Here is a 22,497-nt window from a genome sequence, read left to right as displayed (position 1 = left end):
TGTGTTAGAAAGCAAAGATGTCACCCTGAAGACTAAAGGTGTACCTGACTCAAACCACAGTGCTTTCAAATGCCTCATACGCATGTGACAGCCGGACGATGAATAAGGAAGACAGAAGAAGAATCAATGCCTTTGAATCACGGTGTTGGGGAAGAACACTGAATTTACCATGGGCTGCCAGAAGAACAAGCAAATTTGTCTTGGAAGAAGTACAGCCAGAATGCTCCTCAGAAGCGAGGATGGCGAGACTTTGTCTCACCTTCTTTGGACATGTTATCAGGAGGGCTCAGTCCCTGGAGAAGGACACCATGCTTGGTAAAGCAGAGGGTCAGTGAAAGAGAGGAAGACCCTCAACGAGATGGACTGACACCGTGGCTGTAACAACTGGCTCAAGCACAACGACGATTGTGAGGATGGCGCAGGACCGGGCAGTGTTTCGTTCTGTTGTCATAGGGTCGCTACAAGTCAGAGTCGACTTGAAGGCACTTAACAACAATCCAGTTACATTTTGAGAAGATCATTCTTTCCACCATGAGGAGAATGTAAGTAGGGAGACTGTTGGGAGGCTGTTGCTGCAGTCCAGGCAAGAGTTGGTGGCTTAGATTTTGGTAGTGGCAGAGTAGCCGGCAAGAAGCTGACAGATTTCCCAGAGGTCACGGTCCCTGGGCCTTCTGTTAGCTCAAAACTGGAACTGTTCCAGGAACCAACTCTTCAGACAGGGATTGGACTAGACGATAAGACAGAAAATGATCCTGGTGAGAAGTGAGCTTCTTGTCTCAAGGAGACACATGAGACTATGTAGGCAGCTCCTGTGTAGGGGTGAGATGAGAAGGCAGAGGGGGACAGAAGCTGGTTGAATGCACAGGGGAATCCAGGGTGGAGAGGAGGAGTGTGCTGTCTCATTAGAGGAGGACAGCTAGGAATACGTAGCAAGGTGTATATACATTTTTGTTCAAGAAACTTACTTGATTTGTAAATTTTCGCTTAAAGCACAATAAAAAAAAGGAAGCTGACAGATTTGCAATATTCTCCACTTAGCAGCCAGAGTTAACCTTCAAAACACAAATGTGGTATTGTCATTGTTAAAAAAAAAAGAAAGAAAAAAAAAGCCATTCCACAGGTTACAGATAGTGGCTGTAGGGTACTTGGCACATAGAAAGCCAATAAATTCTAGTTCTGAAAAGGTGCGGTGGGAGGGAACATTCCAGGTAGGGTGTTTAATAGAAACGTAAGCACAGCAGCACAGCAGCCTGCGGTGGTAGAGGAGCCAGAAACAAGGTCAGGGCAAGCAGTCCTCTCCAAATTCCGCACCATCCCTGTGGGTGTTCAATAGCTGCCTGTGACTGACTGGTGCCCTAAGGGGCTTACCCCTAAAAGTCCTGGTGCTGTAGCTGTAAGCACCTCAGGGATCCTGGCAGGAAGGCACTGCCTCAGCCTTTACCTTGGGAGAATATGTATTTAACATCCTTCCTGCAGCAGATAGGATCAGAGTTTTCCTTTCTGTGGCTGGGAACATCCACTTGATTTTATCTTTGCCTTCTGTTACTAAAACGAGGCAGTGAGAATCAGCAGGACAGTTTGGAATGTGATCAGGGGAAAGAGAAGGAATTAGCACTCAATGAAGGAGGAGGACCCTGGGTTTCACAAATGATTTCTCCTCGACTACTAACTTAAAGGTTGGCAGTTTGAATCCACTCAGCAGCACTGCAGAAGAAAGGCCTGGCAATCTGCTTTCATAAAAATTACAGCCAAGAAAATCCTATGCAGTTCTGCTCTGTAATACATGGGGTTGCCATAAGTTGGAATTGACCTGATGGCAATGGGTTAATGGGAAGGAGGAAAAAAAAAAAATATGGAAACCTGGGATGGAAGGGTTGTAGAGTTTTCCTATTCGATAAAAGGGCAAGCAAGATTGGGAACCTGGGACCATTTCAGAAAATACCACATTAAATCCTATAAAGATATGTTAAGGTTCAAGACCACGTTCCAAAGCGATGCCTAGTCCAAAAGTGAGTTCATCCCGTTTTCTGACCTTTGGCCATCTACATCCGTGGGCTGGATCTTTTGGGACTGTGTTTCAGGGAAAATCGATCTGTTCAAAGGAACCCTCTCCAACTCTGATTGGAGTAGGATGAGCTAACTTTGCACAAGATGGTACAGCATACTGACTAAAAAAAAAAACAAACCAAACACGTTGCTGTCGAGTAGATTCCAACTCATAGCGACACTATAGGACAGAGTAGAACTGCCCCGTAGGGTTTCCAAGGAGCGGCTGGTGGATTCCAACTGCTGACCTTTTGGTTAGTAGCCGTAGCTTTTAACCACTACATCACCAGGGTTTCCACATACTCACTAGCGTGGCTCAAATTTAAGCCTTCTGGGTTCTATTTCTAGCTCTGCCAATTACTAACTACACAAAAGCCACCCAAAACCAAATCCACTGCCAGCAATTCTGATTCATAGTGACCCTACAGGATGGAATAGAACTGCCTCATAGGGTTTCTAAGGAGGGCTGGTGGATTTGAACTGCTGAAATTTTGGTTAGTGACCGAGCTCTTACCACTGCACACCAGGGCTCCCCTAACCAAGCAGTCACAGACAAGTAACTTCACCCTTCTGCGCCTTAGTGAGTAAAAACAAATCTAAAACAGTTCCAGCTTCCTAGGAATGTTATGAGTATTGAACGAGATGAAATGTTCACAGCACTTAACGTAGTAACTGGCACATAGTAAACGCTCCATAAATATCAGCTTGTCATCATTTTTGTGAGTCCTGTTAAATGAAAACAGCGTTATTATTTTACATTAAATTTTGGTTATGTTAGTGTACCTGTAGGGACAGCAAAGAATCGCCCCTGGAGGGAAACATTACTGGTAGTGACTAGCTGAAGTGATAGGCAAGTAATTCAGCCATGGTAGTAGCCCCATGTGCTGCGTCCCAATGGAAGAAGGAATGCTCAGGGGGCTGCAGGGGCAGGGAAGAGTGGCGTCCAATCAGACTAAAAGTGTCAGGAAAATTTCCCTGACAAGAGGGTCTTAACTACATCAGCCTGAAACCAGAAGAAATAGATGGTGCCCAGCTACAACCGATGACTGCCCTGACAGGGAACACAACAGAGAATCCCTGAAGGAGCAGGAGAGCAATGGGATCAGACCTCAAACTCTCATAAAAAAGACCAGACTTAATGGTCTGACTGAGACTAGAAGGACCCCGGAGGTCATGATCCCCAAACCTTCTGTTAGCCCAAGACAGGAACCATTCCCAAAGCCAACTTCAGATGGGGATTGGATTGGACTATAAGATTCCTATCTGCTCTGATAAGCTCCTCGACCAGGGGAAGATTGATGCCACGGACCTACCTCCAGAGACAACAGAGAAAGCCTTCCCCTGGAGTTGATGCCCAGAAATTTGAACTTGTAGCCTACTAGACTGTGAGAGAATAAATTTATCTTTGCTGAAGCCATTCACTAGTGGAATTTCTGTTGTATTAGCATTAGATAACTAAGAGAACAAATTATATCTAATTTTACACAGAATACTCTAGCAGCATTGTAAAGGGTAAATTGGGCAATGTGCTCTCTTTTTCCCTCTCTGTTGGATTCTTCTCAGTGGCATTCAAATATTTCCTAGCATTTGTTTTGGAAACTTCTCCATTAACTCCATATCTACGCCCAGCTCCACATGGTTGTTTACACATGCTACTTAAAATTCCACCCATTTACTCTTTAGTCCATTCCAATGTGGTTTCTGCCTATCCCAAACAGCCAAGAATGCTCTTGCAAAGGCCATCAGTGACGTCCATTTTGCCAACTCTAACGCTGTTTCTAGTCATCATCTTACTGGAACTCTCACAGCAGCATTCCACACACTTGGCGACCCACATACCTTCCTTCTTGAAACAGTTTTTTTCCCTTGGCTTCCAAAGCATAAGCCTCTTGTGATTTTCCTTCTATTTCTCTAGCTGATCCTCCTCAAAATCCCTTCCTGGCTCCTCCTCCTCCTCCAGCTTATAATGGTTGGAGTTCCTTGGGGATGGATCCTAATCTCTTCTCTCCCTAAATATTCCTCCTAGGTGACTTCATCCATACCCATAGTTCTGATGACTATCCCTGTTCTAGTGGTTCCTCAAGTTACATCAGCACCCTAGACCTATCATCTGATCTCCAAATCCACCTGTGCAACTAACTACTAAAAATCTCCACTTGGATGTCTACGAAGCATCTCAAATTTAATGTATAACAGACAGCTGAACTTTCTCAGAAAAATCTGCTCCTTACCTGCATCCTTGGAGCAGTAAATGGCACCTTCACGGAATCAGCTGTCAAACATCTATGGGTCATCCTCAGCACTGATCTTTGCCCCTTTCACTCCGATCCAATACGCAAGTCCTGTCGATTTTACTTCAAAGTGTGTCTCAGGTGTCTCCAGTTTTCTCCTCCCCTGCCAACCCCCACTCCAAGCCACACCACCTTCCCTAGACCAGAGCAATAGCCTCCTAAACAACCTCACTCATTACACCTTTGTTCTCTTCCAGTCCATTGTTCCTGTTGCTAGAATGATCTTTTTAAACTACAGACCAAGGTGTGTAACTTTTTAATTACATCTTTTTGATGATTTTCCATTGCTTTTTAAGCTGAAACCCAAAATATTTACAAGGCCCTCCATTATCTGACCTGTGCCTACCTCTTCAGCTTCCTCTTATACTCACACTCTGATTGTCTGCTCCTCCCGGTGCTTTCAAGTCTCAGGTTCTTCACTTGGCCTGCAGTGTTCTACCTATTCTTTGTCCACCTAGCTTCTATTCATTCTGTAGCTCCTCACTTAATTGACATTCTCAGTCTGAGTGGCCTTTCTGCCCATCCTATCTGTTCCTGTTATCTATTACTGCGTAACAAACTACACCAGGACTTAAGGCTTAAATTAACAACCTTTTATTACATCATGTAGTTTTGTGGATCAGGCATTTAGGTGGGGCTCAGCTGGGTGATTCTTCAGGTCCTTGTGGCATTGACTAAGGTCACTCAATGGTACTCAGCTGGTGAACGTGCTGGTCTGGAGGACCTGTGACAGCTTCATTCACATGTCTGGTGCCTTGGTGGGAATGGCTCAAAGTCTGGGCTTATGGGACTACAGACCAGAGTGCCTTATACATGGTGGACTCAGAGTAGTCAGACATCTTACCCAGCAGCTCAGAGCCCCAAGGGAGAGTGTTCTAAGAGGCGTGGGTGGAAAATACAATGCCTCTTACAGCCTGGCCTTGTAAGCCCCAGAACATCCCTTCCACTTGATTCCATTGGTCAAGCAAGAAACTAAGATTAGCCAGGTTTAAGGGAAGAGATTAGATTCCATCTCTCAATGAAAGCAGTAGTAAAGAATTTTCAACAAAAAAAAAAAAAAATTTTTTTCTTCTACCCACCTAGAGCAGATCTGCTCTCATAAGTTATTATTGTACCATGTCCCTTTTAAAAATCATAATTTGTTATTCTACACTTATTTGTGCTTATTTACTTAATGCATTTCTCTCCACTGGATCTACAGAGCTCTACAGAGACAGGGCCATATCTATTTGTTCACTACCACGTATACAACTTCTAGCCCAGACCTCTGTACACTGAAGGTGTACACTAAATATTAGTTTAACAAATACACAAATGTCTTCCCTTCCTGAAAGTAAACTTGTTGGGAAAATGAGAAAGTAATCTATTGTGTAGTCTTCAGACCCTTACCTGGACTGCCTAATCGGAAGCCTTGGGCCTTGATAACTTAAGTCTGGGAACTGGATCTCTCTCTCTCCTGGGAAAACTTCTCCCTGTCATCATAAACTTTCTTTCTGCTCTGCACATGTATGTTACACAGCACCTGGCCAACCCCACTTCTCTATCGTTCCTGGTAGGGTGGGAACAGTATCTCTCAACTGCAACACAGAAGAGAACATGCAGACCATCAGCCCTGTGCCCACTGCTGGGAGTCACCCGCTGGTCATGGGAAACCAGCATCAACAAGTGAAGCTGACCTTGCTCTCTGCCTCTTCTCTGGGAGTATAAAGTCTTGTTCTACGACCTGGCTGTGTGTGTAAGTTGTGCTTTTTGTCAGTGACTGCAGACCTTGGCTGAACAAAACTCCATGAAGGCAAGAACACGTTCATTTTGTTTACCACTGTATTATACAACTAACACATAAATATAAAGGAGTAGTGATGGGGCAATGGTTTAGTACTCAGCCACTAACCAAAAGTTCGACGATTCGAACCCACCCAGCAGCTCCATGGGAGATAAGACCTAGTGATCTCCTCCCATAAAGATTTCAGCCTACAAAGTCCTACAAGGCAGTTCTACTCTGACACGTAGGGTCACCATGAGTCAGAATCGTCTTGATGGCATATAACAGTAACAACAACACATAAACAGGTGTTCACTAAATCGTTCTTCATTACATTGAAAAAGGTCACATCAGATACACAAGGGACAGCTTAGGAAGCGCTTGCATCAATTGAGGTTCTGATAAAGGCCATATCAGTGGTACTGAAAAGACATGAATGGACCGAGGAGACATTTGGGGGTGTTATCAATAAGGCTTGGTGGGTATGGCATTGAGCAAGTAGGAGGAACCTAGGATGAAAGGGGGTGGCCCCCCAATGAGTAAAAGAACACAGGAGAAGAGAAGGGCTTGGGGAGGAGCAAGGCGTTCCCTTTGGACAATTAGACAACAGTGGAGAGAGAGGCCTGGGTGAATGTGAAGGGTAAGTTGTTGCACTGGTTAGAAGTGCAAAGGTATGAATGCTCAGTGGGCAGCTCCGAGGGGCTGAAGGCTAAGATGGGACCTTCTGCGGGAAGCAAGACTGGAAGTGGACCCTGTATCCCAGGCAAAAGTAGGTCAACTTATACCTCCCTGGAGGGATGGTCTGCAACTAGCTCAGAACAGCCAGTGTTGGTAGAATCAACAGCCTACAATTTGTGTGTTGGACAGTTTTATATTTTATATATTCTGAGTTGCTTTGTTTGTTTCTTAGCCTGAGTTATTTAGTAAAAATCTTCTCAAAGTTGGAGCCTTTTCTAGTTTAATCTGGAGAACAGGTTTGCTGCGTGTTTGGGTCTGAACGTGAAGGGAGAATAGTTCACTCCAAAAGTCACCATGGAGGTGTGCTGGGTACACGGCGTAAGAGACCCACAAAGAAAAGTCAGAATCAGGGAGGGACACTTGGTTCAGCTCCTTTCACTCCATGGAGTTTAAACCTTATGGGTTCTGCATTTAGTTTTGCTAAGGGAGGCTGCTTTATTCCCTGACATGACATGTTATGCAAGCATACAAGGAAACCTGCAAGTTAACTCAAGATAACACAGCTTCTAAGGAAGATGTGGGACCAGCTGTTCCGGCAAAAACTGTATAACTCTCAGATGAAAACACGTGGAAACACTAAGCAATGTTACACTGACTTTGAAATACCATGCTGGATATTTTTAGCTGAAGCTGCTCCTAGTTTGGGGTAGTAAGTCAAAGCAAGGGCTTTGAAACCCACCATAAAAACAATCAACATTTCCCATGCATAAAACCAGAGGGGGAAAAGAAACAAAGGAGAAGATCAATTGCTTCACTTGGTTACATACACATTTAAACCTCCTGCACCTCAAAACGAGCCCTAATGGCACATGGGTTAAGCATTCGGCTGCTAACCAAAAGGTCGGCAGTTCAAATCCACCTTGGAAACCCTACGGGCAGCCCTACTCTGTCCCATAGGGTTGCTATGCATCTGAACGGACTCAACAGCAATGTTTGGTACCTCAAAAAATTAAGTTAAAAAACAAATTGAGAAAAACCGTTTCAGCCACTAAGGTGAGGGGATTACGAGGCATCATAAACAAAGGCAGCATAGCAGCATGGTTGGCAGTTCCTGCTTTGGAGCAACCAGATCCTGGCTCACTCACTCAGAGGCTTATGCCCTTGAACGAGTCCATTTAAAAACTGCCTCGGCCTCCATTTCCTCATCTACAAAACAGAGAAAATAATACCCACTTCAAAGGGTTATTGTATGACTCAAGAACGCCATGTACAGCTGTATAGGTTGTTCACTGTGCGAAACAGCATAGCCAATAGAAGAAAATCCAGCTCACTTTCCAGTCACCAAGTCATAGACCCTGGAATGGGACTAGAGTTTCCTACCCAAGGTAAAAGGATACCTTTTCTTTTAAAAAAAAAAAAAAAAAAAATTTATTGTACTTTAGATGAAAGTTTAAAGAACAAACTAGTTTCTCATTAGTTAGTTAGTATACACATTGTTCTATGGCACTGGTTAACAACCTCCCGATGTGTCAACACTTACCCTTTTCAACCTGGGGTTCCCTATTACTAGCTTTCCTGTTCCCTCCTGCCTCCTGGTCCCTGCCCATGGGCTGGTGTACCCTTTTAGTCTCGCTTTGTTTTATGGGCCTGTCCAATCTTTGGTTGAAGGGCAAACCTCAGAAGTGATGTCATTACCGAGCTAAAAGGGTATCTAGGGGCCATACTCTCAGAGTTTCTCCAGTCTCTGTCAGGTCAGCAAGTCTGGTCTTTCTTTTTGAGTTGGAATTTTATTCTACACTTTTCTCCAGCTCTGTCCAGGACCCTCTATTGTGATCCTTGTCAGAGTAGAAAAGGATACCTTTTGAAATGTATATTAAGGAGTCATACGAAGTAGCAGTGACCAGATGATAATTATACAAAATAATATTTGTAAAGCACTTAGCTCCATGCTCCGCACATTGTAAGAGTTTATTAAGTGGAAGCCATTACCGATAAAGACAAATAGAAGAAAAATGTTCCCTCAGAGTAATGAGCAATGACACCTACAGACAATGGACAAGTAATTAAAATTTATAATGAACATAAGAAAAGTATTCAACCTCACAAGTAATCAAAGAAAAATAAATTAAAACTATATAAACCATTTTGTTCTAAAAGTGGCAAACTTTTCTAAAAATGAATACTCAGTGATAGCAGAGCTGTGAAAAGGGCTGTCTTCATATGGTACATTGTTACCTCCTTTCTGGAGAAATTTCACAAAACGTACCAAGAGTTTGAAAACTACCTTTACCCTTAATGCTTTGGTAATTTCCCTTGTTCAAATACATATACATGGTTAAGAGCTACAGCTGCTAACCAAAAGGTCAACAGTTTGCATCCATCAGGTGCTCCTTGGAAACTCTATGGCCCTATGGGAAAGTTCTACTCAGTCCTGTAGGGTGGCTATGAGTCAGAATCGACTCGACAGCAATGGGTTTGGTTTATATGTATATACACACACACACATATACACACATACTATATTTTTTTTTATGTATATATGCTATATATATATATGTATCAGAGTTCCAGATACAATTGAAGATTTATGTCTGAGAGCGCTCATTGCAGCATTATTTGTAATGGCCAAAGACAGAAAACAATATGCAACCGTGAAGGACTGGCTGCTCCAAAGTGGCTGATAAATTGAATTGAAATGAGAGGAAGAAAAAAAGGAGAAAGTGTTGCCTCAATATTTCATTATGTCTTTTGTTTCCTTTTGATTAGCTGGCTCCACGGCTTTCACCTTTAGGGTACTGTCTTTCTTTTTCTTCTGGAATGGAAACAATTGCTTGTGGATAGTGTATAAGTGGTGCCTGGGGTCAGGTTCCCAAAAGACAGAGTCTGAGGCAGGCATGTGGGTGCATATGGTTTACTGAGGGGGTGCTCTCAGGAGAAGGGGGATGGATGGGAGAAATGGGATGGGGCAGGGAATGAGCTAAGCAGGGATGTGGTCTCTGCTGTAGTCTACTTCAGCCCAAACCTGTGGGAAGCTCCGGAGTGGAACTGAACAACAGAGTTTGATTCCAGCTTGAGGCAAGGGGGGCAGCCTTTTGGCCCCATGTCAATCAGTCACGGTATGTAGTACGGTGGTTGGAAGCAGAATCTCAGCTGAGGTGGCTCCTTTTCCACTGAGAGCAATTCTCCAGAGCAGGGGCAGCTGTGAGCCATCAGCCACCAACCCTCACACCTAGCCTGGTAAAGGGGACCTGGGCGGGACAGCAGCAGCAGCACCACGGTGGGGACAGGTTGGGTGTTCTGCCACGGACCTCTGCCTGTGGGAGATGGGGAGACCTTCCTCAGAATTTACCATCAAATTAACCTGTGGAGCTCTGCCTGCCACAGGCCTGTGCTGTCGTTGAGTAATTGGGTATCTTGCTCATTAAACTACACCTCATGGAGAAAGAGTTCTGGCAATTTGCTTCAGTGAAACGCAAACCTATGGACGTCTTCCACAGCCTGGAGCCTGGTATTTGAGAACGCTCTGTATGAACGCTGCAGACCCTCTATGGAGTAAACAAAGGACCTACCAGAAGGCAAGCTATTGGAGTGTAAGTGATGCCACTTTAAGGTTGGGAAGGCGACTATTTTTTAAACAAATTGGGCAGCTTACTAAAACCAAAAAAAAAAAAAGAATAGGATTGGGCAAGACTGAGCTTTCTGCATTTATTTCTGGATTATGAGCAAAAAACAGTCTATCTTTCCCAGAAGCCCAGAAGCCACCCAGCAAGACCCTCAGAGAAGGTGTACAAGGCCTACCAGCCTTCCCTTCACACTACCTAGAGGGAGCAGCAGCCTGTGGGGCTCTGGGGACAACTGTGCCCCCTGCCCCCCGCGGGCTGCCCTTGGCTTGACTGGGCAGGAGAGAGGCTGCCACAGCCAAGGGGTGGCTTGCTGGCCAGGGCACGGCTGCCTCAGACCTGGCTGTTCCACTGCGTTAGTATTAGCCAGGGCTGCGTGCTCCAGGTCACAGCTATGTACACGGCCAAGGATAATTTCCTTCCCACACAACGAGGAGGAATAAACCATTTGAGCGAGTGTTGCTCAGCCTTACCCAGGTTCTTCCTCGCCAACCCCAGAGCCAATCCACAGAAAAATGGCCTGTTGGTTGGTGCTTCTGTCTGAGGTACTTGAATAATAATCCCCAACTCTTCTCACTCTCTCTTCCTCACCATCTCTCTCTCCTTCTCTCCCTCCCTCCCTCTCCAGCTCCTTTTCCTGTCTGCCAGTATCGGTATTAGCCAGTGTCTCAAGGATTCTCTCACTCAGCCAGCTCAGGAGTTTATTGAGCACCTACTACGCTCCAGGCCCAAGGCCACAGAGACCCCCAGGGCCTCACCATTTAGTGAAGTCAAAGGCGTAAAATAATAGAGCAGCAGTTTGAATCTCAGGTGAGTTAGAATTATACCTTTCTTGTTCTGTAATCCAAGGTTATTCTATTTCTAGAAGCGTAATTAACCTGGGGTTTGTCCTCTTTTCTCCTCCCTGGAGCTATGTCTCATTTCCAGGAAGTTAACATACAGTCAAGGAACCAAGACAAGGGGCCTCTGGTCACCATCTAATTGTATTGGTGGGGCACAGTGCCCCTTTACCTGTCTGAGCCTTGGTCTTCAATCTCCCAGGGGGAGTGCTGCAGCAGGGACTCTGGCCATTATTAAAAGATAACTCTGACATAGGGTAGAATATGGAATTGAGGGCAGTTAAGACTACAGGCAGGAAGATGAATTCAAGGATTATTTTAAGTGTCCAGGGAAGTGACAATGAATTCGGCCTGGATTACTGTGGTGAGAAACCCTGCTGGCACAGTGGTTAAGAGCTACAGCTGCTAACCAAAAGGCCAGTAGTTCAAATCTACCAGCCGCTCCTTTGAAACCCTATAAGGCAGTCCTACTCTGTCCTATAGGGTTGCTATGAGTCGATATCGACTCGAGGGCAACAGGTTTGGTTTTAGGTTTAGTATAGACACGGAGAGGAGGAAAGAGAGGAGTGGAGTTTGTAAGGCAAAGTTTGTGGGTTTTGTGACCAATGAGAGGTGGGGTAAGAGAGGGTAGCATTGAGGACGATACCCATTGAACAGAGAAGAACTGCCCCATAGGGTTTCCTAACCCATAATCATCTTTATGGGAGCAAATAGCCAGACCCTTCTCCCAAAAAGATGCTGGACGGGTTCGATCCGCCAAAAGTTCGGTCAGCAGCTGAACGCTTTATCCACTGCCCCACCAGGGCTCCTTCAGGGAGAGTACAGGGTCCAAAAAGAAAACAGAGCCAAGGACAGAAGTCTGAAGAGTATCAACGTTCAAGGGCAGACAGAGGAAGTGGAGATGGTGAGAAGGTAGGAACAGATGAGCCCAGAGGCTGTTGGACGCATTGAAGGAAGAGAATGCCCAGAAGGACGTTTTTCAGCAGAATCTGTTTCTGCAGTGAAGTGAGAGGAAGGATAACAAAAGAGATGTCTTTGGATTAGGCGCTAAACCCCCTGCTGTGTTGCCACTGGTAGTTACAGGTGGCCACCATCACACACTGTGACAAAAGGAATGACTGACAGGAGTTTATACATATATATATATTTAATCTTCATCACCATTACCACTTGAGAGGCACAATAAGCAGAAGAGAAACAAGAACCAAATGACCTAGTTAGATCACAAGTGGGGTTCTCACCCTCAAAAGCTACTTGCGCCCCTATATAGCAGAGATTTACATCCGCACACATAATTCATAAGGGTCCCTCCGTTTCTGTCCTCAGAGGGCAAGTGAATGTCAAGAACCGGCAGGGGAACCTTTAACACGAGAAGGGGGCTCCCTAACAGTATGTGGGTTTCTCAGGCTGTGACTGAAAACCACGACTACTTGAGAATTTGTCACATTCCTTGGTTTGTGGGCAAAGATGGAAACCTCCAGCAGGACCACCCCGTTAAGAGACATCCACTCCGTGTGAGCTCCACTTGCAGTCCGCTAAGCTCCGACGCAGGGCAACCCCATGTGTTTCGGAGCAGAACTGTGCACCATAGCGTTTTCAGTGGCTGACTTTTCAGAAGTAATCGCCAGGCCTCTTTTCCGAGATACCTCTGCATGGACTTGAACCGCTAACCTTTCAGTTAGCAGCCGAATGTGTTACCTTTCTGCACCACCCAAAGATTCCTGTGTGATCTCAAGGAGAGCTAAAACCCTCAGCCCTAAGAAACTTCTCTGCTGTGGAATTTTATATTCCCACCATTGACCACGCCATAAAATAAGTTACCCTCCAACAGGAGCACTAACCAGGACTAATAACTTAAAAAGGGCAAAATCCCAACGTCCTACCATGGCTCACAAGTCCCTGCATTTCTGGCCCTACTTGTCCTCTTATCCTCATCCTCCTCTCTTGATGGTCTTCTTGCATTTCCCAAACATTCAGGCTCTCTTTCACCTCTGGCCCATTGTATGTGCTTTCCTCTTGCCTAGAATGTTCTCATAGGATTCAGCTCAAATGCCCTTTCCCCAGAGGCTTTCCTTGACCCCACAATCTAAATCATGTCCCCCATCTCTCTTGGCATGCTGTTCTCCATCATTTCATGGGCCACGGTTTACAATTATACATGTGTAACCCACCCAACAACCCAGTGCCGTTGAGTGTATATACATTTTTAGTCCTTGAGTGCTATCTACCACTCTGCGATCTCCAAGGAGCAGAGCAATATTTGGTTCTTTCCTGCTGTGCCCCGGTGCCTAGCAGAGTGTTGTGCACACATCCTATACTCATCTCAGTGCTGACGGGTAAAGGAACCTACTAGAATGCATATTTCCTTAAGAGAAAGGGGGAAGAGCACAGAAGTTCCAGAAGTTGGGGCCCTTTAGGAATAAACAGGCAGACCATACCAGGTACTGGAAGGTGGATGGAGATGAGGAGCCATGTCATGAAGAGCTGAGGCTGGCTTCACGGTGTTTCCCAAAGCTAGCCCTGGGATACAAGCCTGGTTGGGCTACTCATCAAACTCGGAGTATGGAAATCCATATAGGCAAACCCAGTATCTTATTTTAAGTTACCCCAAAAGCAAACCCTGAGCAAGCAATTGGGCCAAGTAGTTTTGGGGGAAGATGATCCCCAAGAGGCACTGGAAGAGAGTGGAGAAGTGAGACAGGGAAAGGAAGAAAGCCAGTTATTAGGTGTGTTAATGATTGGGTTACCACTGCGGGTACATGGAGCTCAATCCTGCTAGGCACCCACTGAGAAACTGTGTACAACATGCCTCTTAATGGTTCCACTGAGGGCCAAGGAAGCTGGGCTATTTATTTACCTACCAACCCCTGTCCAGCCAGGGGCAGATTAACCAGTTAGCAAGGTACACATGGGCTTAAGTGTGTTTACTTACTAATCTGTAGTGCACAATTTCACTCAGGTTTCACCACATCTTTGATATGACAACACCCTACCCAATTCCTCCATAAGCTCCCATATAAATGTTTCAGGTGGTGAAACCCATGTGAAATTGTGTACTACAGATTAGTAAATCAGCACAAGTAAGCCAGCGTATATCTTGCTTATTGGGTAATCCATCCCTGTGTCCAGCATTGGTTGAGGGCTGCTGCTCGCAGGAGCCCATACTTCCTGGTATAAAGCCAAGTGAGCATGCTCCTGCAGCCTAAGAACATCCTCAGGCAAACAGACACAGGAAGTCATTGGAATCCAAAGGAACTGTGTGCCAGGAAACAGTAGGGAGGGACAAGGGGCTATACGTGGGGCATTGACAACCTACTACATGCAAGCAAGCACACACACACGCACACAGAAAAGACGAAAATACATCATGGGAGAGAAGGACTGGCATCTTATTAAGGACATGAACTGAATGTACTTACTAAATACCCAGATGATCAAAAAGAAATTTTTTTTGGAACACTTTATTGTGGTTTGGGTGATAGTTTATAGAGCAAATTAGTTTCCCATTCAATATTTATACACATCTTCTTTTGTGACGTCAGTTGCAATCCCCTCAATGTGACAGCACCCTACCCACTTTCTCCCTGGGTTTCCATACAAATTTGGTGTCTGTTTTGTTTTTCACCAGCTAGCATTGCTCCAGGTTCCCTTTCAGCCCTGGGATTGGAAATCTCTGATGTCTGATGGGACTAGAAACCAAAACCAAACCCACTGTTGTCAAGTCGATTCGAACTCACAGCATAATAGAACTGCCTTGTAAGGTTTCCAAGGCTATAATCTTTACGGAAGCAGACTGCTACATCTTTCTCAGAGCAGCTGCTGGGTGGAACCACCAACCTTTTCGTTAACAGGCAAATGCTTTAATCATTGCACCACCAGGGCTCCTTTGATTGAAAATTTAGAAGGGTTTTTTTTTTTTTTTTACTTGAAAGCGAAGTTACAGTTTTACAAAAGCAGATCACCCTCAGAGTACATTTGCTGGTGAAAATGGAAAAATACATACGTTGATGATGGGACCATGAGCTGGTCTAGTAACAAGAAAAACTGAAGAAGCGGAGGAGAAATGTGAGGCAAGGAATGGAAAGCAACTCATTTGGAAGGAGCAACTGAGAGAATTGGATTTGATTTATGCAGTTTAAGAGTGAACACACATTGAAAGATTCCTCCTGATCAGGCCAGCAGAGACCCTAGAGTATGGTTTGATGGGACCATGCCTGGTGGTAGGAGTGTGGAATAGACAGTATCCCAAAAATCCTTTGCAGAAGAACCAATCTAGAATTAGAACCTGCTCAAGGCTGCCATTTCTAAAATGGCAGAATAAAGACGTTTCTGACCCCTTTTTTCTCTTGAAAATCACTCAAAGCAACAAGTAGAATGAGAGACAGAGCACAAACTCCATTTTTGACAGAAAAAGGCAACATCTGCCAACTTTAGCCACAAGATACGAGGAAAAGTTACCAAATGGTGGGAAAATTAAGCAAAGTTCAGGAAGATGCTGCAAGCTCAAGGAAAATGCTCAGTCCTGAGACAAAATTAACAATCCTTTCTTTGGACCAGGGATAAGGTATATAAACTGGCCATGGGAATATCCCTGCACTCCGTAGCATGACAGAAGCGAAGCGGCCACATGCTACAAATTGTAAGTTATGTGGAAATCATTCTCTGATTACAACACAATTGGACTAGAAATGAATGGCAAAGAGTCTGAAAGCCCTACATGTCAGAACCTACAGTCTACAGCTGAAGGATTCCCAGAGAAAACTTTATGATCTTTTTTTTTAATTATATTCTATTGTGTTTTGGTGAAAGTTTACACAGCAGATTAGGTTCCCATATGACAATTTCTATACAAATTTTTCAGTGACATTAAGTTGCATTTTTCACGAAGTGTCAACATTCTGGTTGTTCCGTTTCCAGTGTTCTAGCTTCCCTGCCCCCTTATCTTCTCATCTTTGCTTTAGCGAAGTTGCTGACCCTTTGGTCTCATATAGATGTTTTTTTAATGGGGCACCGTACTCACACGTAATATCCTTTATTTTGTGTGCCAATCTGTTATTTCACTAAAAGGTGACCTCAGGGGAGTAGTTTTGGTTCAAGGGTTAAAGAGAATCTCAGGGCAGTAGTCTCAGGGAGTCCTCCATTCTCAACTGATCCATTAAGTTTGGACTTTTTAAGAATTTGAGCTCTATTCCATGTTTTTCTCCCATTCTATCAGGATCAGTCTATTGTGGCCCTGATCAGAAGTGGTACTCAGACACTATCTAGTTCTTCTGGTCTCAGGGTAGATGAGACCATGGCTCATGTAGACTATTAGTCCTGTAGACTAGTTTCTTCTCTGAGGCTTTGGGTTCCTTCTTTCTCTTTTGCTACTGACAAGTAGAGACCAATAGCCGTATCTCAGATGGCTGCTGGCAAGCTTTTAAGGCCCTGGGTGCTACTCACCTCACTAGGATGCAGAACATGAACTTTGTGGACCATATTACGCCAACTGACTGAGTTGTCCCATGAGACTAAGGTCCCAAGCCTTCAAACCTAGAGAACCAATCTTGCAAGGTATTTGGTTATATCTGAGAAGTATCTGTAACTGTGTCATCTATGAATATATATGCATGCACACACACATCTGTATATACATGTACATACAGATACTTCTATCTCTGCACAACATGAACACGTCTGTACCTACCCATACACATATATGCCTATACACATATATATGTGACCATACACTCGTTTTTTGGTTATTGTTGGTGTTGTTGCCAAATTATATATGTCTCATTCTTTAGCACAAACGTATTCTTCTCTTCTGTACTTCTTAGTGGCATCTTTTGCTTTGCTCAGGCTGTGCTCATTATGGCCACATTTGGTGCTGCTTTTCCCATCGCCAAAAACAACAAGTATCTATGATCTAGAGAGTGATTCCCCCCCCAAATTTATAATCTTAAGCCCTTACATTATAAATAAGAAAGGATGGAGGGAAATGGATACACATACATTCTCAAGGAGTTAATAAAGAACAAAACAACAAGCCTAAGAACACCAGAAGGAAATAATTCCAGATAAAAACAGAAATCAATGAATGATAAAATAATGAAACTATATAAATAGACATACAGATGGGAGAAAGAGACCGGCAAAAGTTTGACCTTTGGGAGGGAAAAAAACATGTAATAAAATGGCAAACCGTAAGCTAAGCTAAGGGGTAAATGGTTAAAACATCATAACCACTGGAAAAGAAATCAATTATAGAGAATATGTTACCAGAATCATAAGAGACTATTTGATCAATTCCATTCAAATACTCTGAACACCTTAATAAAATGGATGATTGTCCAATAAAATTTAAGTTCCTGAAACTGAATCCAAGGAGACATACAATTTAAACAGACCAATTACTCTGGCGGGGGGAAAAAAAAACTAGAAAAAAATGATTAAATAGCTACCCCTCACAAAAACACCAAGTCCAGATGGTTTCACAGGAAAAACCTACAAAAACTTTAAGGAACAGCAATGCCAATGCTATTTAAATTGTTACAGAACACAAAAAAAGAAATTAAGATTCCAAGTTCCTTTTTATGAAGCCGCCACGGCACTGATACCCAAATCCAGCAAAGATAACACACCAAAAAGAAAAGTACAGGCTGATCTCATTTATAAGAGTTGTCAAAAAAAAAAAAATAAATAATAATAACATAAAATATTAGCAAATAGAAACCAGCAACCAGTTATAGAAATAATATATGATTGGAGTTCATACTGAGTTGGAAAAAAAAAAAAAAAGACTATTCAGTATTACAAAACATAAGAGTATAATTAATCATATCACTAAGTCCAATGAGAAGTCATAAAGTATCTACAGAGATGATGAAAAATGATTAGGTAAAATTCAACATCCAGTCTTGACTTCAATTAAGAGTGACCAACCATCCCAGTTTGTCTGGGACTGAGGGGTTTCCCAGGACAAGGGGTGTTCAGCTCTCAACTGGGAAAGTCTGAGGCAAAAAGAGACAAGCTGGTTAATGGAATTTCAGTAGAAATTGAGATAAGCAAAGAGAAAGAGAACACAGGCTCCATTTTTGACAGAACAAGGAGGCATCTGCGAATGTGAACCACAGCACAATATATGAGGCTTACATGTTCTGTCCCTCATTCTTCCTGTATGGATAGACATACATCTCAATCCAAAAAGCAGCATCATAGAAACACCCCCAAATATTATCAATAAAGGAGAGATCAGGTCAATGACAACCTCTGGCACGACATTATTTAAAGTCATTCTGCAGGTACCAGCCAATGCAATTACATAAGAGAAAAAAAACAAAGTATAAAAAGTCCGAAAAGAGGAAAATAAATCGTCACTGTCGGCAGACGGTAAGACTGTTTACCTGGAATGCCTAGGAGAATCAACTACATAAAGATTTCAAACAAGGAGAAAAAAGGTAAAGCAGTTGGCTATATAATAATCAGACCAAAACCAAACCCAGTGCTGTCAAGTCAATTCCGACTCATAGTGGCCCTATAGGACAGAGTAGAACTGCCCCATAGGGTTTCCAAGGAGGCCCTGGCGGATTCAAACTGCCCACCCTTTGGTTAGCAGCCATAGCACTTAACCACTACACCACCAGGGTTTCCTGGCTATATAACAATAACACAAAAATAGACAGTATTTGTAGTATTAAAAAACAGCAAGTGTTAGAAAATATTACAGAGGAAAATATATCATTCACAATAGCAACAAAAACATAAAATACCTAGAAATAAACTTAAGAAAAACACAAGATGTATGAGGAAAACTTAAACTGAGGTATGGAAAAGAAAAGTTAAAGAAATAAACACGCATACTTGTATGGGAAGACTGTCAATTCTCCCAAAAGTAATCTCTATATGTGATGTGATAAGAATAAAAATACCAACAGGATATTCTTTTCAGAACTAGACAAGCTGAATTTTGAAATGTCTCTTGAGGAGCTGGAGACGAGGGCTTTACACTATAGAACGTGGACAGACCTTTCAAAAAGTAGTTGTTATTCACCTCTCCCCAAAGCTCCCCATCATAGCACCTGTTTCTCTCTCCGCCCCCTTTTTCTCTTTCTTCTTCTCCCCACGCTGCCTCCCCCAAATCCTGCTAGTTTTCCTTGTCTTGTCAGGGCACCCCTCCCCTGTCTCATCCTTTTTCATTTAAAGTCATTTGACCTGCTTTCAAATTCTATTCCTCTCCTTTCCAGCACTCCTCCTGATCACAACAAAAAGCACACAGCCAGCTAAGCTCCACAGGCTGTTTCCACCTTAGAGGGGAACAGGAAGAAAAATAAGGACAAGGGGAGAAAAGAGGGAAAGCCGAGGGAGACTGCAAATACCTGCATCCTTCTAGCTGCTGTAATATGTATACTACTGTAACAATTGAATGGAATGATCACCGTTGCTAGTAGCCAGCACTACACAGATGTTAACAGCAGCCCACTTAATAGAGGGTCAACAGATAATAAGAATCATGTGTGTAGAATTTATAGCATACAAAGCATTACAACAGAACTGTCCCATGGTAGGACAGGTACTAGTAGTCCCATTTTTGCAGATAAGGAAGGAGAGGCTAACGGGTTAAATGACTTCCCTCATAGATACCGCTAGAGCCTCGTCTCTAGAAGATGCCACAAATATTAGCTCAGATTTTAAAAAATGCTTGCCCAAGATATTTAACATTGGAATTAATCCTTTTGTATAAGAACTGACATTGGGAAAGACGAATCTAACATTTGTGTATATGTGTACATATATTTAGGAGCCCTGATGGTGTAATGGTTAAGTGCTCGGCTGCTAACCAAAAGGTCAGTGGTTCAAACCCAACAGCTACTCTGTGGGAGAAAGATCTGGAAGATTTCAGCTTAGGAAACCCTATAGGGTCATTCTTCTCCATCCTATGGGGTTGCTATGAGTCAGAGTTGACTCGACAGCACACAACAACAACAACATACATATATTTAGCGTTGTAGTCCCCCACGCGGGCAGGGGGAGAGGGGAGGCTAGAAATGAAACCGGGATCTATTAAGAGAAATCGATGAGAAGAGATCCTAGAGCTTTTCTTGGCAGGTTTGCTTGCCGTGGCCACCGAGCGCTCAGAGCACGTGCTTGGGTCTTATTAGAAACTGGTCACCTACAGATGCTGTCGATGAACATTTCAAAATCAAGGCCTGAGATGTGCACACACTCTAAAGATTTTCTACAACTGAGTTATTTTATCCTTCTTTCCATTTGCTCTTAGAGCTATTTTTTTTTTTTTTTCACATCACATCTTCTCTTTTATTTTTCCTTTCAAAATTGCCCACAAGGCCTAAAAAGTCAGCCATCTTTAGGGTACGTGCCATCTGTAGGTTAGTCCTTTCCAGTGAGTGATAAGAGCCACATTCCACAACTCCACACTCTTCCGCTTGTCACCGTATCAGGCAGGATTTGCCAGGATATGCTGCAGTAACAAATGTCAAAATCTCTGTGGCTCAAACAACCAAGCTGGTTTCTTACTCACGTAGCATTTTTAATACGGGTTGGCGAGGACTCTGCTCGTTACAAATATTCAAGAACCCACACTGATGGGGGTTCCAACTCAACTCCCATTTCTATGATCATAGAGGCAAGGGAAGCAGTCCCTGGTAGCACATACAGTTGAGCACTCGAGTACTAACCAAAAGGCTGGAAGTTCAAACTCACCCAAAGGTGCCGCAGAAGACAGGCTCGGCATCTCTGCTTCCAAAAGGTCACAGCCTGGAAAACCCTATGGAGCTGCGCTCATCTGCACCCACAGAGTCACCACGTGTCAGAATTCAACTTGATGGCAACTAATTACAACAGAGGCAAGGAAACCTGAACACAGCAACTCAACGTCTTCCCAGAAGTGACCCATTTCACTTCCCTTCATATTTCATTGCCCAAAGCAAATCACATGGGCGCGTTTGAGTACAAGAGACTGGGGGTGTATGCTCCTCCCATACAGAGGGACACTGAATGTTTCTAAACAGCCATACAGTCTCTCACAATTCCCTTTGTTACTGAAGCCATGGTTGGATAAAGAGTTAGACTGGGCTCTGCAAGAGAAGAATGCTAACTAGCCCACCAAGAGTGAAAGCAGTGTCCTCATCACATTTGCCCTGGGATATCTAACCAGGTGGAGGTGGATAGGGATACTTGTCCTAACTGGAAATTTCTGACCTACTGGACAGAAGGGGAAAGAGGGCAAAGGTACAAGAAGAGCTCAGTATTCCAGATGAAACTCAAACAAAGGCTTTATTGTGGCGTGTAAGCGCATATTTTGGGAGGGACAAAGAAGCAAGTGAACATATCGTGTCTTTATATCCCTCAAACTTCCAAATATAAATGAGTGGGCCAAGGCTAAACAGGTCAAAGTACCTCATCTGCACATGTACAAGAATCCATATGCAAGTTCACTCAGTCCAATCAAATTATTAAAAATGACTGTGGCCTCTCACATTGTAGCTACTCAGTGCATGACATAATAGAGGTTATTATTATTATATTTATTATGCAGATAAAATGCTGAGAGCCCTAAGAAAGCATAAGAACTAATAGAGAGGGATAAGGAGTTGCTTTTTAAAAACAAAAATACAAACAACAACAACAACAAACTAATTCTCTTGGAGATCTTTTGGTTTGGTTTTGGTTTTGGTAGCCCTTCAATTCTTTTAAAGTCCTCTTTTGAACTGAAAATAGCTTCATGATTTTAAAAACATATTTCCTGAGGGAGATTATATTAGGATTGCTATGTCCTTGCCACCATTAACTGTTATTTGCATCCAAAGAGGAAAACGAGTCATTTAAACTCCAGATGCTAAGTGTATAATTTATCTTTCCATAGGCACAGCCATGTCTCCTTTTTGTTCAAGTCTACCCTGCCAGCATTTCACAAATCACTGGTGCAGAAAATTATTAACATTTAAACAAATGATTTTCCACTGTTTTCACTGCCATCTTTGGGCGAGCACGCAATGGCCAACAGTTCAGCTAAGCAAAATAATCCCCTATACGCGCTAAGCTCTCTAGGAAAGAGATCTTTGCCTGTCTACACACGGAGAGGAAGGAATACTTAACTCAAAAGTATAAACACTTTCATTAACTCCCATGGGGACACACCCCCGTTTTGGTAAGAACTATTTAAAATCTCCGCAGGGTCAACTCCTCCTGCAAAGAACTGTGGCAGATGCAAATGTCAAATTGTTTCTGATTTACCTGAAACCAAATAAATAGACCATTTC

This window comes from Elephas maximus, chromosome 27 (genome assembly GCF_024166365.1).
Source record: "Elephas maximus indicus isolate mEleMax1 chromosome 27, mEleMax1 primary haplotype, whole genome shotgun sequence".
Classification (NCBI taxonomy): domain Eukaryota; kingdom Metazoa; phylum Chordata; class Mammalia; order Proboscidea; family Elephantidae; genus Elephas; species Elephas maximus.
The sequence above is the reverse complement of the archived record's forward strand: the minus strand, read 5'-3'. Positions refer to the sequence as shown.